This window comes from Pseudophryne corroboree, chromosome 5 (genome assembly GCF_028390025.1).
Source record: "Pseudophryne corroboree isolate aPseCor3 chromosome 5, aPseCor3.hap2, whole genome shotgun sequence".
Taxonomy (NCBI): domain Eukaryota; kingdom Metazoa; phylum Chordata; class Amphibia; order Anura; family Myobatrachidae; genus Pseudophryne; species Pseudophryne corroboree.
Genome location: NC_086448.1, coordinates 113,129,157 through 113,146,736, shown reverse-complemented (window position 1 = coordinate 113,146,736; position 17,580 = coordinate 113,129,157). Strand labels below are relative to the sequence as shown.

Sequence of the window (17,580 nt, the reverse complement as noted above, 5' to 3'; positions counted from 1 at the left end):
CAAAACACCGATGGTTACTTTGGGATCGATGACGGAACACCGATGGTTACTGGGTATCGATGGCGGAACACCGATGGAGACTTGGGATCGATGGTGGAACACCGATGGGGACTAGGGATCGCTGGCGGAACACCGATGGTGACTAGGGATCGATGGCGGAACACCGATGGTGACTTGGAATCGATGGCGGAACACCGATGGTGACTTGGGATCGATGGCGGAACACCGATGTTGACTTGGGATAGATGGCGGAACACCGATGGTGACTTGGGATCGATGGCGGAACACCGATGGTTACTGGCAGGGCAGGGCACCGCTGGAAGCTGGAAGCCGGTGTCAGGTAACTGCCAGTCGCAAGGTGCAATGATGAGACACTGCAGAGTCAGGCTGTACTGCAGAGAAAGTCCATGGAAGGACTGCACACTAGAATCACTGAAGACAATTGAAGCACTGACAATCTTTCCAGCCCAGGAACAAGATATTTATAACAGCTGGGAAACAGGGATTGGCTGGCTGATTAAGCAGAGTCTAGAGTGCAGCTGCTGGGTAATTAGGTAGAAACCAGAGTGCAGCTGATAGGCTGAAAAGCAACATGTGATGAAAGCAAACATGGCTGCGCCCATGTTTGCTTTTGGAGGGAAAGATTGTTTGTAACTTGCATGTGAGCTTTAACCATGAAGCTGCCAGAATCACAGTGAAGAGTTTTGAGACAATGAGATGCAGCGTGCTGCATGCAGACAGTGCAGATGGAATCCAGGCTTGGAACACTGGGACAGTCTCAGGAGACATTTGGAAGGTAAATACTGATAAGGAATTACCTGGATCGTGACAATAATGATGCAATTCATGGGAGGTGGTGGTGGCTTTGCAGGTTAGGGAGCGCTAGACTGAAGCTTTGCCTAGGGTGCAGAGAGACCTTGCGTCGGCCCTGACTGTATTACATAAACTGCACTTTGTTTGGGGCTGGCTATAGCTTGTTACTTGCTAATTATGCATTCTTCATAGGCTGGCAACAATCACTGTAAAAGCAAAGATTTGGAAACGCCACTCCAGAAATCCTGTGTTTGCCCCTGTGTGTGATCCTATGAGTAAAAGTGACAGAAGATGCTGGAAAAAAAAAAGAGCAATTACAGTATGGACACACAACACAATACAATGTAAATGTGGCAAAAGTCTAGACAAGAAAAAGAGAAAGAAGTGGGACTGTTGTTCACATAGATAGAAAAAGATCCTGCATATATCAAGTCAGTAATGCAAAAATTAAGAATGCAAATCCAACAAAGTAAAATGTAAATGTATACAAAGTCATGGGCGTGTCACAGCAACCATAACATGTACAATTGTAATAATAAAGCATTGTAAAAACCATCACGAAATATAGCAACAAAGATGGGGTGGGATGAAAACCACACGGGGAAGAGGACGGAAAAACAATCTAGTAACAGTCATAATGTAAGTTTGCCTTGGGTAAAACAAAAAGTGCAAAATGAAGGTGGAGGGCGTTCCTGATGAAAAATTAATACAAAGTAGACTACGTTAGGTGTGGAGGTCACAGGTAATACCTTTCAACAGGGTATAAAAAGGTAATCTAGAGTCTTATAACCTTCTTAGTAAATGCCATTCTGTATTTTCAAATAATTAAAAAATATGGGTTTGGGCTCCAAATGAGCACTATACATGTCCCATTGCTCGTAAAATGTAATCACTACCTTTTCCACATCTGGCAAGGTAGAACATCTATCGAGGTATAGTAGCTTTAATAATCATCTTTTCACACAATTAAGGAGAAGATAAGATTTACTTATCCATTTTACTAACTTTTTTAGCCACTGCGACTATGACTGTGAGAAGAGAGATACTCTTTTTTTCTATAAAGACCCAGTTCCCAGTCGGAGAAATTACCAAACAAAAGTGCCAGATGACCTAAATCTACTGTGATAAAGAATAAAGAGTTAAGGCCAACAATTTGTTCCAGAAACGTCTGATTTTGGTAATTCACAAAACTTGTGAAGAGGAAGCGGAGGAACAGTGACATTTGGGACAGAAACCAGTGTCATTTGGTATCATATGTTTCCTTTTTAAATGTACCTCTTGTACACGAAGGCGTTTCATAGTGGACTTAAAATGGAGCAGTACATCAGTGTGTGTAGAACAACAACTAATATTCTGAGACCAGCTAGTAAGAGTCAGACCCCACAGTTTTGTTTGTCACATCTGTTCTTATCTACTCTCTACACAAGTATTTGGTGTGATAAGTGTTGCTTTATGGGCCATTCCATGAAAATTAGAAAAAATGTCCCATCCGTGACATTGTAAAAACATCTGTAGCTGTGTACCTTTTGAGTTTTCAACATACAGTAGGCTGACAAGTTAAATTATAGCTCTTTCTCATAGGTTTTCATAAAAAAAATAACACAGGCTCTTCATTTGGAGTTGAGGGGAAATATCAAGTAGAAGTTTCCTTCACCCAAATCTAACTCTTCTCTGCACCAGTGGTGCAAGTGGGCGGGTACGGGTGGGTACGGCGTACCCGTAAGAATTTAGCCATGGGTACGCCGTACCCACACCGACGGGCCGCCGTTCCTCTTCCTTCCCTCCCTCCCTCCCCTGCTCCACGCCGCACCCGCCGTCCCCGCCGCACACGCCGCACCCGCCGTCCCCGCCGCACCGCCGCTGATGTGAGGGAAGGAGAGCGCAGCCTGCGCCTCTCCTTCCCCTCAGTCTCCGGTGGGTGTCCCAGTTTACTTCAGCGCTGATCCGTGACAGACAGGACGGCGACGGCAGCGGCAGCGGTGAGTAGGGGAGGGGGGCATGTTTACCTGGCACTGGGGGGGGCATGTTATACCTGGCACTGGGGGGGCATGTATACCTGGCACTGGGGGATATCTGGCACAGGGGGGCATGTTATACCTGGCACTGGGGGATATCTGGCACAGGGGGGCATGTTATACCTGGCACTGGGGGATATCTGGGACTGGGGGGGCATGTTATACCTGGCACTGGGGGATATCTGGCACTGGGGGCATATCTGGCACAGGGGGGGTATATATACCTGGCACTGGGGGATATCTGGCACAGGGGGGCATGTATACCTGGCACTGGGGGCATATCTGGCACAGGGGGGCATATATACCTGGCACTGGGGGATATCTGGCACAGGGGGGCATGTATACCTGGCACTGGGGGATATCTGGCACTGGGGGGGCATGTTATACCTGGCACTGGGGGATATCTGGCACTGGGGGGGCATGTATACCTGGCACTGGGGGATATCTGGCACTGGGGGCATATCTGGCACAGGGGGGCATATATACCTGGCACTGGGGGATATCTGGCACAGGGGGGCATGTATACCTGGCACTGGGGGATATCTGGCACTGGGGGCATATCTGGCACTGTAGGGGCATTTCTGTATCTGGCACGGGGGGCAATGTATATCTGACACAGTGGGGGCATTTGTGTATCTGGCACTGTGGGGCAATGTGTATTTGACACTGTGAGGCAGTGTATGGCACTCTGGGGGCATTTCTGTATCTGTCACTGTGGGGCAATGTGTATCTGGCACGGTGGGGCAATGTGTATCTGGCACTCCGGGGACATTTGTGTATCTGGCACTGTGCGGCAATGTGTATCTGGCACTGTGGGGCAATGTGTATCTGGCACTGTGGGGCAATGTGCATCTGGCACTGTGGGGCAATGTGTATCTGGCACTGTGAGGCAATGTGTATCTGACACTCTGGGGACATTTGTGTATCTGGCCTTGTGAGGCAATGTGTATCTGACACTCTGGGGACATTTGTGTATCTGGCACTCTGGGGACATTTGTGTATCTGGCACTGTGGGGCAATGTGTATCTGGCACTGTTGGGTTATGTGTATCTGGCACTGTGGGGCAATGTATATCTGGCACTGTGGGGCAACGTGTATCTGACACTATTGGGGTCATACGTGTATCTGCCCCTCCCCCATATGTGTATCACGCCCCCATTTTCATTGGCCACGCCCCATGTGGCATTTGGCCACACCCATTTTTTGGCGCGAGACAGTACCCGTAAGACATTTTTTCTACTTGCACCACTGCTCTGCACCTGATCGTAGCAGCAAATTTGTTAGCAATTGGGCAAAACCATGTGCACTGCAGGAGGTGCAGATATAACATGTGCAGAGAGAGTTAGATTTCGGTGAGGTGTGTTCAAACTGAAATCTAAATTACAGTATAAAAATAAAGCAGCCAGTATTTTCCCTGCACAGAAACAAAATAACCCACTCAAATCTAACTCTCTCTGCAAATGTTATATCTGCCTACCCTGAAGTGCACATGGGGGGTCATTCCGAGTTGTTAGCTCGGTAAATTTTTTCGCATCGCAGCGATTTTCCGCTTAGTGCGCATGCGCAATGTCCGCAGTGCGACTGCGCCAAGTAAATTTGCTATGCAGTTAGGTTTTTTACTCACGGTTTTTTCTTCGTTCTGGTGATCGTAATGTGATTGACAGGAAGTGGGTGTTTCTGGGCGGAAACTGGACGTTTTATGGGTGTGTGCGAAAAAACACTACCGTTTCTGGGAAAAACGCGGGAGTGGCTGGAGAAACGGAGGAGTGTCTGGGCGAACGCTGGGTGTGTTTATGACGTCAAACCAGGTACGACAAGCACTGAACTGATCGCAGATGCCGAGTAAGTCTCGAGCTACTCAAAAACTGCACAGAGATGTCTTTTCGCTATATTGCGAATCTTTCGTTCGCAATTTTAAGAAGCTAAGATTCACTCCCAGTAGGCGGCGGCTTAGCGTGTGTAAAGCTGCTAAAAGCAGCTTGCGAGCGAACAACTCGGAATGAGGGCCCTGGTTTTGCCCAATTGCTAACAAATTTGCTGCTACGATCAGGTCTGAATTACCCCCTTAGTCAGAGAAATAGGCAACCTTTGCATCACATAGGACACCTTAGGAAACATACTTTTCAGCGCCACCACTCTCCTTAATAGTGACAAAAGAAGGGATTTACAAGTGGAAAGGAGATGGGTTATCTTGGCCAATATATGTGGATTAAAGATTAGCCAATTTAGCTGTAATGTTAATTACCAAATATTAAATTTTAGAAGTAACTAAATGGAAGGAGGAGAGGGAGTGTGCTGACTGTAGGGTATGCAAAGAGCCTGAGACAGGTGTATGATCTGAATTATTTAAATTAACATGGTAACTTGCAAAGGATCCAAACTGGCTTATGATGTCTAGGGTCAATGGGACTGAGTGTGCCAGGTCTGAGATGAACAACAACACATTATCAGCAAATAGTGTTATTTTAAGGTCAATCTGTCCCATTGGGATCCCCCACAATGCAGTAGATTGACAGACAGTAATCACCAGTGGATCCAGTGCAGTAATGAATAATAATGGATTGAGGTGTCAACCCTGTCTTCTACCATGTTGTATAGCAAAAGGTGAGGAGAGGTAACCATTGCAGGAGTCCCAGGAAATACAATTGAAGGACAACTATAAAACCTCAGGGAAAACCAAAGCGTGTAAGGAGTTCATAGATGTGGACCCAGAAGAGCAGGTTGAAAGAAATTCCCTGGTGATTGAAGCCATTGGATCACTGAGCGTACTTGCCCAATATTGACTACCAAATGGCGTTCCCAGATAAAGCCAGTTTGATCTGCATGGATGTCATTAACACTAATTCCAGTGTGATGATATTATTTTATATTAGATCTTATCATGCGTGTCCTTCACATCGAAAGCAAGATCTTGTACCAGTGATAATGATTGATGGGTTTGGGATGGGAGAGTCAGGAAGTGATTTAAATGTACTAAAGAGGCGTCTGAGAGGAAAGAGTAGTGGTAGGAATTTGATAAAAGGCTGTTGCTAGGATATGAGTTAGTTGGGGTGCTGCCAGATTAGAATGGGACAATGTAGAAAATCATGGAAGAAAATTGTTGCACAGAGGAAGAAAAGTTATTAAAAATGTAATGGGGTTAAGATTTAACAGGGTATGAGGATTTGTAGTGTTAGAGTACAGAAAGATGGAGGAGAGCTTGCAAGTGATCAGGTGACTGGGAGAAGGAAAGAAGTGTTAAAGAAATCAGAACCTGAAGCGTATGGGAAAATTAGGTGAAGACATTGTCCATCCAGATGAGTAGATGTGTCAGTCCACTAGGAGAGGGCAGGAAAGAGTTAGAAAGAGTATCTTGGAAGTACCAGGAACATGAATTATCAATATAGATAGCAAAATAACCTGTGATAGTGGGAAGTCAGAGCATAAGGAATGGTAGGTCCAGCTATAGAAATGTTCAAGGAATTGTTGTTGTAGTCACAACAACTGTAAGATATTTCAGGCCCATGTACTTGTGGAGAGCATGACCAAGCTGTGTGGGAGTGGCAATCTCCTCCTTGATGGGTGAGCGCTCTCTGAAGCACAACATGGACAAAACTGAACTCATTATCTTTTCCCCAGCCAGAGCAATACCCCCTACCAATATCTCTATCACTGTTAACAACACCATCATCTCCCCCGTTCCCCAACTCCGCTGCTTGGGCGTCACTCTTCACTCCTCCCTCTCCTTTGCACCCGACATCCAAGCTCTGGCACAGTCCTGTTGGTTCTAGCTATGCAACATTGCTCACATCAGGCCATTTCTCTCCCAGAGTGCTACTAAACTTATCATCCACTCACTGGTTTTCTCTCACGACTCGACTACTGCAATGTTCTCCTCACTGGCCTCACTTGATCCCATCTTGCTCTCGTCCAACCTGTCCTCAACTCCGCAACTAGGCTTATCGTCCTCTCCCGCCGCTCCACATCTGCCACTCCCCTTCGACAAAATCTGCACTGGCTCCCATTCCCCTACATAATCCTCTTCAAACTCCTCACCCTCACATACAAGGCCATCTTTAATTCCATTGCTCCCTAAATCTCCAACCTCCTCTCCCTTCATACTCCCTCCCGCCCCCTATGGTCTCCTCTGCCCTGGTCACTGCTTCCCATGCTCGAGTTCAAGATTTTGCCCGTGCTGCACCCCTTCAGTGGAACGCGCTCCTCCGCTCCATTAGACTCTCCCCCGACCTTGCAAAGCTTCAAACGGGCACTAAAAACCCATCTATTCATCAAAGCATACCCTTCCGATGCATAACCTAGTCCTGAGGCTGCTCCTCGATCCCCCTGCCTCATACCTTGAACATCTCTGCTTTGCTTACATACTGCCATCAGGCTACCTCCCGCTTGCTTGCACCTCACATCATCTGTGTGTCACCCCTTCCCACTAGATTGTTAGCTCTTCAGAGCAGGGCCCTCTTTCCTCTTGTTTTCAAAGCCCTCTTCTCTACACATTTCACTCACATCTCTCTCCTACTAAGCAACCATCTTTACCTGCTTTTTCTCCTGCTGGTAAAGGCTCGTCTCTATCTATGGCCGCCAGCACCAAGTAGTACGATGATTACTCCCTCGCTACTTGCATCTTAGCTGTATTATGTTTTGAGAATTGTGGTGCTCTTTGTTACCTGTTCTCTATTTTTGTTATTTATTTATTTATTTTAATGTTAAGTTTTGTCTCCTTGTACTGTCCTTTGTATGGCGCTGCGAAACACTTGTGGCGCCTAAAATGTAATAATAATAATAATAATAATAATAATAATAATAATAATGCCCCACTGTGAATGCAAGGGCTTAGTGTACATGCTGTACACTGCTGAAGGAGACATGGTCACATTATTTGGAAATGTGACTCAATACTCTTCACAACGGGAGTGAAACTGCAAATAATATGTATTCACAGGACAGTTAGTGGTTCTTCCAACGAGCAACAAAAAGTAATAACATTACAAAAATGTATAATAATGTTGTTAAATATAGCAATACATTAGTAAAGGTTCCTGAAGGTTCAAATAAAAAAATTCCATATTTACCTCTATTCTACATTTTACTGATCCGCTTTTCCTATTGTAGGTGCCAGGAATGAGTTAATGTCTTGATAAGAGAGGTGATTACTTACATTAATTATATAACCTAACCCATTGGTTCCCAAACTGGGTGCCCAGGCAGCCTGGGGTGCCTCAGGGTAGTTGCAAGGGTTCCCTCCCTGGGTTGGTGGTCCAGGACCAATACAAATTATTTATGGTCAATGCAGTAGGCAAAACCAGTGCTTGTGGTTGCCAATCATAAAATATGTGGACAAACAGTAACAAATCCAGTCCCTCACCACGTAACTGAACCCAAGGATGACATATAAACACAATTCACTTCATTTAATATATTTTCTGAATTTCTGAAACTTTTGGCTAGGGTGCTGTGATTCAAAAAAGTTTGGGAACCACTGACCTCACCCAAGGAACTACAATAGGAAAATAATACAAATACCCGGTAAAGCCATGTTAGAGGGTGAGGGAGAACCTTCAGCTAAAGCATTTTCCTAGGTTAGAAAGTGTTCTATGGTGGTCATTCCGAGTTCATCGCTAGCTGCTTTCGTTCGCAGCTCAGCGATCAGGCAAAAAAGCGGCACTTCTGCGCATGCGCAACGTACTTTCACAACAGCCGAAGTAGTTTCACACAAGGTATAGCGAAGCACTTCAGTCGCACTGCTGACCGCAGAGTGATTGACAGGAAGTGGGTGTTTCTGGTTGTCAACTGACCGTTTTCAGGGAGTGTGTGAAAAAACGCAGGCGTGACTGGTGAAACGTAGACGTGGCTGGCCGAACGCAGGGCGTGTTCGTGACGTCAAAACAGGAACTAAATAGTTTGCAGTGATCGCACGCTAGGAGTAGGTCTGGAGCTACTCTAAAGCTGCACAAAATTACTTTGTAGCCGCTGCACGATCCTTTCATTCGCACTTCTGCTAAGCTAAAATACACTCCCAGAGGGCGGCGGCTTAGCGTTTGCACGGCTGCTAAAAACAGCTAGCGAGCGAACAACTCGGAATGAGGGCCTATGTCCCTATAGATGAAGGGAAGGAAAAAAGGAAGGATGTAATGAGCTTTATTGAGGAGACTGAGCAACAAGAAGTCAGGATCTAATCTGAGCTCCCTTTGATTTGATAGCTATACTTAACTCTTTCAGTACCATTGCATTTACAATGATGCCCGGAGGAGGCCACTGCAGGAAATCCTATGGCAGTTGACATATGCTCACACACATTCTAGGTTGCGGCCACTAGTTACAGTTTGGCATTTCAATGTGTTGCTCGCCCCTCAGCTCACACTCAAACAGCAGCCAGGTGCCCCCCCTCTCACAGATATTTTCCAGTAATGTTACATCATGTAATTTACTGTGCTAGAAAGGGTGCCAAGTGCTGTAACCGCAACAAGACTGAATAAAAAAAAAGGATATACATTATTTTAAGCCTATTGAGTAGACATCAGTATAAATCACAGCTTAATGCTGATGAATGAACTCATTCAGACAGCTTTGTAATTTGCACACCTATTGATGGCTCATGGGCCTGAATAAGTCTGCAACAAATGTTCACTTTAAACGGAATAATAAGGATACAGAGAAGGTCACATGGTGACGAATACTGTTATGGAAAATATTATTACACGGCAGCATTTACCATTTCACTTCAGGGAACCAACAGAGACGCTGTGTTTCTGCAACAGATCAGACAACAGATCAGACGGTCCTGCACAACCACTGACATAACACAAACAAAACAAAAAGTTTAACCTTTTCATGACCGGAGGTATTTTATATGTTCATTCTGTGACCACATTTCACACTATTTTCATGCATTTATTAAACTAAAAATACATTTTCAACTACTTTACACATACTGCTAAATATCACATTGTTGATTTTATGTTTTGGTACAAACACATTTTTTTAAGCATAGTGAAATAACTGTTTAAGTGGATTTCCCAGGTTGATACAGGTTAATTAGCAAAAACATATTTTTCCAGTGATTCTTCCCAATTAATAAAAAAAATAAAAAATAGACTGATTAGAGAGACAATATTCTAGATGGCATGTAAGGGTTGATGAAGACGTAGGCAGGGATATAGCAGGGATAGAATACGCCCTGTTTCAGTTCTGCCCCCAAACTTGTGTCAGTTTGAGGGGGCAGGGAAGTCCAGACCAGAAAGAATAGGAGTCCACGGATCATTCTATGGACACTCCAGGTGACTCTACAAGCGTGACTGGAGCATCCTAGGAACGTTTTGGGCAGCTCTGCAGGCTTAAGGGTGCTATCCGGGCATGATAATGCAGCTGGATGTAATCTTATATATGCCTGATTCCTGGTGTATCTTTTGCACTTAGTATAGGGCAGTTGCAATGCGCACTGACTATACTGACTAGTAGCAAACTATGCGTCCATATGCAGTTGTATGCATTTGTGTTGCATATGGGGGTACAGGTCTGTAACTAGGGGTGTGCGAGTGGTGACATCATACAAAGCGTAGGGATCTGTGGACTGCACTGTCACTGCCACAAAGGCCTTGCTTCTGACTAGTAGCGTGCCCGGAACGGCACTCTACAGCCAGACAGGGGGCATGCCAGCAGCTCACAGAACACTGGCCATGCACCCACAGTGACAAAAATGCGAGGTGTGGCTCATGACTGCGGCATTCCCAAGAAACCACACCCCCTTTTCATAGACCACACCCCCTTTTGGCATGTGCAGCGAAGCCATGCTAGGGAGTCACACTTTAGAGGTTCTGGATGTTGGTTGGTATGCAAATGTGTTAAACACACTGTAGTGCCTCAAATTCACATTATGCCATACATAACTCCAGTTCTCACATTGGGGGTAATTCCAAGTTGATCGCAGTAGGAACTTTGTTTGCAGTTGGGCAAAACCATGTGCACTGCAGGGGAGGCAGATATAACATGTGCAGAGAGAGATAGAGTTGGGTGTGGTGAGTTCAATCTGCAATCTAAATTGCAGTGTAAAAATAAAGCAGCCAGTATTTACCCTGCACAGAAACAAAATAACCCACCCAAATCTAACTCTCTCTGCAAATGTTATATCTGCCCCCCTGCAGTGCACATGGGTGGTCATTCCGAGTTGTTCGCTCAGTAATTTTCTTCGCATCGCAGCGATTTTCCGCTAATTGCGCATGCGCAATGTTCGCACTGCGACTGCGCCAAGTAAATTTGCTATGAAGATTGGTATTTTACTCAAGGCATTACAAGGTTTTTTCTTCGTTCTGGAGATCGGAGTGTGATTGACAGGAAGTGGGTGTTTCTGGGCGGAAACTGGCCGTTTTATGGGAGTGTGTGTAAAAACGCTACAGTTTCTGGGAAAAACGCGGGAGTGGCTGAAGAAACGGAGGAGTGTCTGGGCGAACGCTGGGTGTGTTTGTGACATCAAACCAGGAACGACAAGCACTGAACTGATCGCACTGGAAGAGTAAGTCTCGAGCTACTCAGAAACTGCACAGAGAAGTCTTTTTGCAATATTGCGAATCTTTCGTTCGCAATTTTGATAAGCTAAGATTCACTCCCAGTAGGCGGCGGCTTAGCGTGTGCAAAGCTTTCTTAAAGGCAACTTGCGAGTGAACAACTCGAAATGACCACCATGGTTTTGCCCAACTGCTAAAAAAATTCCTTCTGCAGGTCAACTTGGAATTACCCCCATTATTCATTATTAATACTAACGATTACTAATATAGCATTGCACTTTATAATTCAGGAACAACATAGTCATAAAACAAGACTGTATAATAAGAGAGGTAAGAGGGCCCTGCTTGCAAACTTACAATCTATAGGGAAATAGGCATTGATACACAAGGATAAGTGCTTCATATTGCATGCTCCTGGCCAGATTGTACATTTTTTTGGTGGGCTGTAGGATATAGTCACACAGTGATGTTGACCAGGGGTCAGGGGGATGTGAAAATGGAAAAAAGAGAAAATATATGAAGATATGGGATATAATTAGGAATACTTATGAAGGTTCTGTGGACAGTCACGGAATAAGATTGCCTGAAGTTTTCAAGGAACACTTGACGGTTTGGAGACTAGAAGGAAGTCTTATTGTGCATGGGAGGACATACGCAGAGTGTGTGCAGCCTGAAAAATGTTCTGTATCCATGAATGGGAGCAGTTAATACAGTAAATATGGATGAGAGATGCAGATCTTATGCAGAGTGGAGAGGTCAAATTGGGATATATTTTGAGATAAGGAAATAGATAGGTGTAGTTTGGTTATTAGCATTATGTGTAAGTAAATGCATTTTATATTGAATTCGGTAGAACACAGATAACCAATAGAAGGTCTGACAGAGCAGAGCAGCCGACGATGAACATTTAGTGAAGAAGATCAGCCTCGCTGCTCCATTCAAAATGGATTGCAGTGGTTAAAGTCTTTTTTGGGGAAGACTGATAAGGAGACTATTGCAATAATCAGTGCAGGAGATGATGATTGTGTGAATTAGAGCTTTTGCAATTTCCTGTGTATGAAATGGGTGTATTCTGGATATGTTTTTTAGATGTATATCACAGGATTTGGAAACAGTTTGAATGTGGGGAACAGAGGACAGTTCAGAGTCAAGGATGACACATAGGCAGCGAGCTTGTGAGGTGGTGTTAATTGTTGTATTATCTACAGTAATGGAAATATCAGGTTGGTAACTGTTGAAAGAGAAGTGTGCTACTGTGCTGACTGCAGTCTTCCTGTCCTCCAGGCTGGCTTCATGCTCTATCCCAAGATGGCCACTGAGATCACTACTGAGCATGTGCAGGGTCCATCTTGTCTTTACTGTGAATGGTAACATGGTGAGAAACAGAAGTCTCCTACTTCGCTCCAGAGAGACCTGCAATGCACAATATTTTCCAGTGTTCCTGCACCGTTACCCAGTAGCTATATAAACTCACCAGCTAATGAGCTGTAGGACACCCTGCTCCACTTATGCTCCATTCCATCACCAATGTACATATTACAGTGAGTACGGCTGTACCGGCTATTTTTTCCCTGAACCTCTCTCCCCCCAGTTTCAGTGTATATCTTCAAGTTCTAATACTTCTCTTTCTTTGAAGAATGTTTCCCTCCTGTACTTTGTTAAGACCCTTGGTATATTTGAAAGTTTATATCATGTTCCCCCTTTCCCTTCTCCTCTCCAAACTATACATGTTAAGATCTTTTAGCCTTTGCGGGTATGTTTTGTGATGTAGGCCATGCACCATTTTAGTTGCTCTTCTTTGTACATTCTCTAAGGTATTTATATCCTTCTGGAGATATGGTCTTCAGAACTGGACACAGTATTCCTGATGAGGCTGTACCAATGACCTACAGTATACAGTGGCATAATTACTTTTTTCCTGCTACTGATTCCTCTCCCTGTGCAACCAAGCATCTGACGTTCCTTTCTCATTGCTTTGTTGCATTGTTTTCCTGCCTTTAAGTCACTTTTAATAGTGACTCCTAAATCACTTTCCTCCTCAGTAGTTTCCATTATAGTACCCTTGATACTATATTTAGCCTTTGGGTTTTTGTGACCCAAGTGCTTGATTTTGCATTTTTTAGCATTAAACTGTAGTTGGCATGTTCTTAACTATTTCTCAAGTCTATTTAAGTCATCAATCATTTGTTTTAACCCTCCTGGGGTGTCTACCCTGTTACATACTTTTGTATCATCTGCAAAAAGGCAACCTTGGATTTGTACACGAGATGCAGTAACCAGGGAAGAGGAGAGGTGGTGATCATTGCTGGAACTGACAGGAATGGGCCAGAGATTGAATATAATGGGGTGAAGGACTGAGATTAGTCACGTGTGACACCCAAGCATCAGAGTTAGGAAACAGGGGTGATTACAGTGTTAGAGATATTTGGAGGGTGGAGGCCCTGGATGGGGGAGGGGGGGGGGGGGGGTAGATGATTAGTGATAGCACAGAAGAGAAGAGGTCAGGAGATGTATAGTTGCATGTCGTCAGCATAGAGGTAGTATTGGAGGCCAAAGGAACTGATGAGTTCTCCCAAGAAAGAGGTGTACAGGAAGAAATGTAGGGGGCCAAGGACAGAACCCCGCAGGATGCCAATGAGAAAGATGGAAGGTGGTAAGGTGGAGCCAGCGGCAGAGACAGAGGAGCGGCTGGGGAGGTAGGAGGAGAAGCAGCTGAGGATGTGCTAGCGAGGCCAGTGGTCTGAAGGGTGTGGAGGAGAAGAAGGCTCTTTTGGGCGATACTTAAATCTGAAAGAGCTGATCAGTTTACCAAGATACAAGGTATAGATTGAGAAAACCAGAGGACCTAGGACTGATCCTTGTGGTAATCCAACTGATAGAGGAAGTGAAGAGGATGTGGATCAAGAGAAATAAATATTGAAAGAGTGATTTGATAAATAAGATGAGAACTAGAGTTCTGAAGACCTAGGAATTGTAGTCTTTGTTTGAGTGGTAAACAGTTTCAAATGCAGCACAGAGATCCAGAAGAGTAAGTGCCACATATCCCCCGTCGCTGTTGATTTAGCTATGTGTGGACCTCCCTGTGTGTGATAGCTCCAGAGCAACCACCCTGGCTTCACTGTTATCTATTCTTGTTTACAGAAACATATATGCTTTTAATTAGGCTTACCATACTATCCCTTTAAACCGGGACACTCATGAATTACGCAGGTTCTGTGGTTGGCTTAATTCAAGCATGCATTTCCCCTGGTTTTAATCAGCCACAGAACCTATATAATTCATGAGTGTCCCGGTTTAAAAAGATAGTGTGGTAAGCCTATTTTAATGGTCTATATTTGTATTTCTCAACCACTTAATTTGCTTCCGCTTCTATGAGGGGACCAAATATTTGCATATTTCCTACAAATGGGATGTGGGCAAGAATAGAAATGCATTGTCCTCACACATTGGTGAGTGCAAGCATGTGCACGTGACTTGTCTATATTCTTGCTGGGGAATACACATGTGCACTCTACTGCCAGTGGGTTTGTCTGTGATTGGCTGATGTACTGTAGCGTCTCAGTCTAGTTACAATACATAGTAAACTCATAGATAAAACAGAGACATTCAGCATATGGAAATAAGTCTTCAATAACTGTCAACTTAAAGAATTAAAATATCATAATAGTAAACAATGTGTTATAGACAATGATTCACTTGCACAAAATATGACATAAACACCTGTTCACACATCTTGCTGCTTTTAGTAAATCTGCCTGATGGATTTCACAGTGCTATGTAATTAATTAGATTACAGTCATACCGCATGCAAAGCAGATGTGGCCCCATAACTGTATATCAACTAATTCAGATATCGCATATGATATTGGATAGCTGCCATATGCTCAGATATCTGCATTTTCAATATATATTACATGACTGTATAGTAATCATGAATAATATTTACATGACTCAGATAAAAGCACACTGCACATAATGTAGCAAACCATATACTGTAGTTCTCAGGACACTGGCTATGGCTATACAGTATTGTGACTGCCTATTACAGCAGGGAGTGTGAGTGGTGGCATGGGACTGGCAGTGGGGGTGGACCCTGCTTTGTTGTGTGGAACCAGTTTCTTGCAGTTTCAGGTTCTTGTTGTAGTATGACTCATGATGAGGCCTTGCTGGGACAGTGTATTGCGGCAGACACTCTATTATTGCGCGTCCCTCCTCTGGCACTACCAGGATTTCCAGTTCAGCTGTATCAGAGTGTTCATGGCTCATTATGCAGTGATTCTTATGCAGTTAACATAAACATCCATAATGGTTACTTCACTGCAGCTCACTCCCTTTTTAAGAGATGAATTAATTAATCTCCACCTCTTCTTAATCTCGTTTCGCTGTGTACAGGGTGTAACAACTTCACTGTTTCCTTCCTTCTTATTTTGTCTGTTGTTTAATCACTCATAACTGTAACGCATGCTTAGCTCTTTCTTTGCTTCTCTTTTTTATAGTGGTACTGAAAGGGAAATCACCAAGAACAATATATAAAAATAAAATCATATACTCCAATTTATTATATAATCATTTCTATCTATCTATCTATCTATCTATCTATCTATCTATCTATCTATCTATCTATCTATCTATCTATCTATCTATCTATCTATCTATCTGTAATTACCTTTTCTGGAGACTTCTAGTAATAAATTAAATTGCATGTTTAAGTCGCTTTTAACCTATCTATTTGAGAGGTGGGGATATTAACTGACATGGGTTGGGTATGTTATGCTGGAGGCCGGGATCCCGGCGTTTAGCATACCAACACCGAGATCCTGGCCGCCAGAATGCTGGCAGGCGGTAGAGCGTAATAAAGCCCCTTGTGGGGAGGAATAGCCCCTGTTAGCCACGATTCTGGCTGTCGGCATTGTCAGTGGTGTCGGTATCCTGACCGCCGGAATCCCGACTGCCGGCAATGTAACCGCATACCACTGACATTATGCAAGGCAGCATTTCAGTGTGAAAAGATATTTGCCTGAGCTCACGCTCCCTTCCTTTCCAAAGTCATGATAGCTAACCTGCATGGCAGCCATTACTGCTGTCAGTTTTTAAGGTGCTTTTATCACTAGGGTCTGAGCACTTTTTTGTTTTCAATCTACCATTGTCCATGTATTGTACTCCCTCCTTCAGAGAGAGCGGGATTAGAACAGCCTGTAGCCAATCAGATCATTAGAATGTTCAGTGCAGCAGGAGATGAGGGAGATGGTCACATGGGAGGCTGTGGCCTGTGTTATCCTGTGATTAGGTTAGTTAGGGGACAGCTGCTTGCGACGGCACAGTGTCCTGACGTAAGGAGGGGAATGGAGCAGTAATGATGTGTGCCTCCTGTCTATTTGATGTGGAAAATTATCCAACTCACCTGTATAGGAAACAAAATTCATAATCCTACTTGTTAAACAAAAATGTAAATTCTCTCTGCAAAATAATCAGCCTTAAAGCCTGTTACCCACTAATGGCAAAATACTTACTTTTACTAGTAATGTAAATAGACATAGTAAGGGAACACAGGCCAATGAACCCCAGAACCACAGTACAAACACTCAGTAAACATGACTTGTATGATGTAGTTTTACTGATGTTTAAGGCAAAATACCAATGGGTAATCACACCACTCTCTGGGAAATTGCATTCCATCAATGAAACGTGTCACCCCCGGTGTGTTAACCTACCTTTTGTTGGCGACCAATTACAATGTCTGTGAGCAGACATTGATCTCTGTACAGCATAGGTGTCAAACCCGCGGGCCACATGCGGCCCGGACGCCTACTTTTGCGGCCCGCGGGTTGCGCACTGACCTGAGAAGGGCTAAAGCGGACTTTTGATATTTTAATTAAGGCGCCGGTTCCTGAGCCAATCAGAGCTCGCGGACTGGCAGCTGCGGCTCTTGATTGGCTGCCGGGCCGCGAGCTTTCATTGCCTCATGAAACGGCACCTGATTCCACTCACAGGTCCACGCCGGAGGAGACAGGGAGACACTCGGCGTCTAACTGACACCAGCAGCCAGACGCAGCGTGTTCGGAGGAGGCAGCACTGCTCTACCAGAGCGGCAGCGCTGAATAAACAGTGTGAGCACACTGCTGGGGGCTAAATATATATGGCCAATAACAAGTAATATAAATAGTATAGTAGTTTCTGTGTGTGCCAGGAGCTGTTATTCTCCCTCATATGTAAAATGCAGTACTCTCTCCCCTATATAGTAATAATACTACTTATAT

At 44.3% G+C, this 17,580-nt stretch overlaps 1 long non-coding RNA gene across 1 annotated transcript; it reads left to right on the top strand.

The window, feature by feature from the left end:
• The first annotated feature begins 669 nt into the window (after positions 1–669).
• On the top strand, positions 670–1,368 carry LOC134928827 (uncharacterized). The gene is made up of 2 exons (XR_010178042.1): positions 670–796; positions 1,006–1,368. It is a non-coding gene; the product is annotated as an uncharacterized LOC134928827 (long non-coding RNA).
• Positions 1,369–17,580: the final 16,212 nt, after the last annotated feature.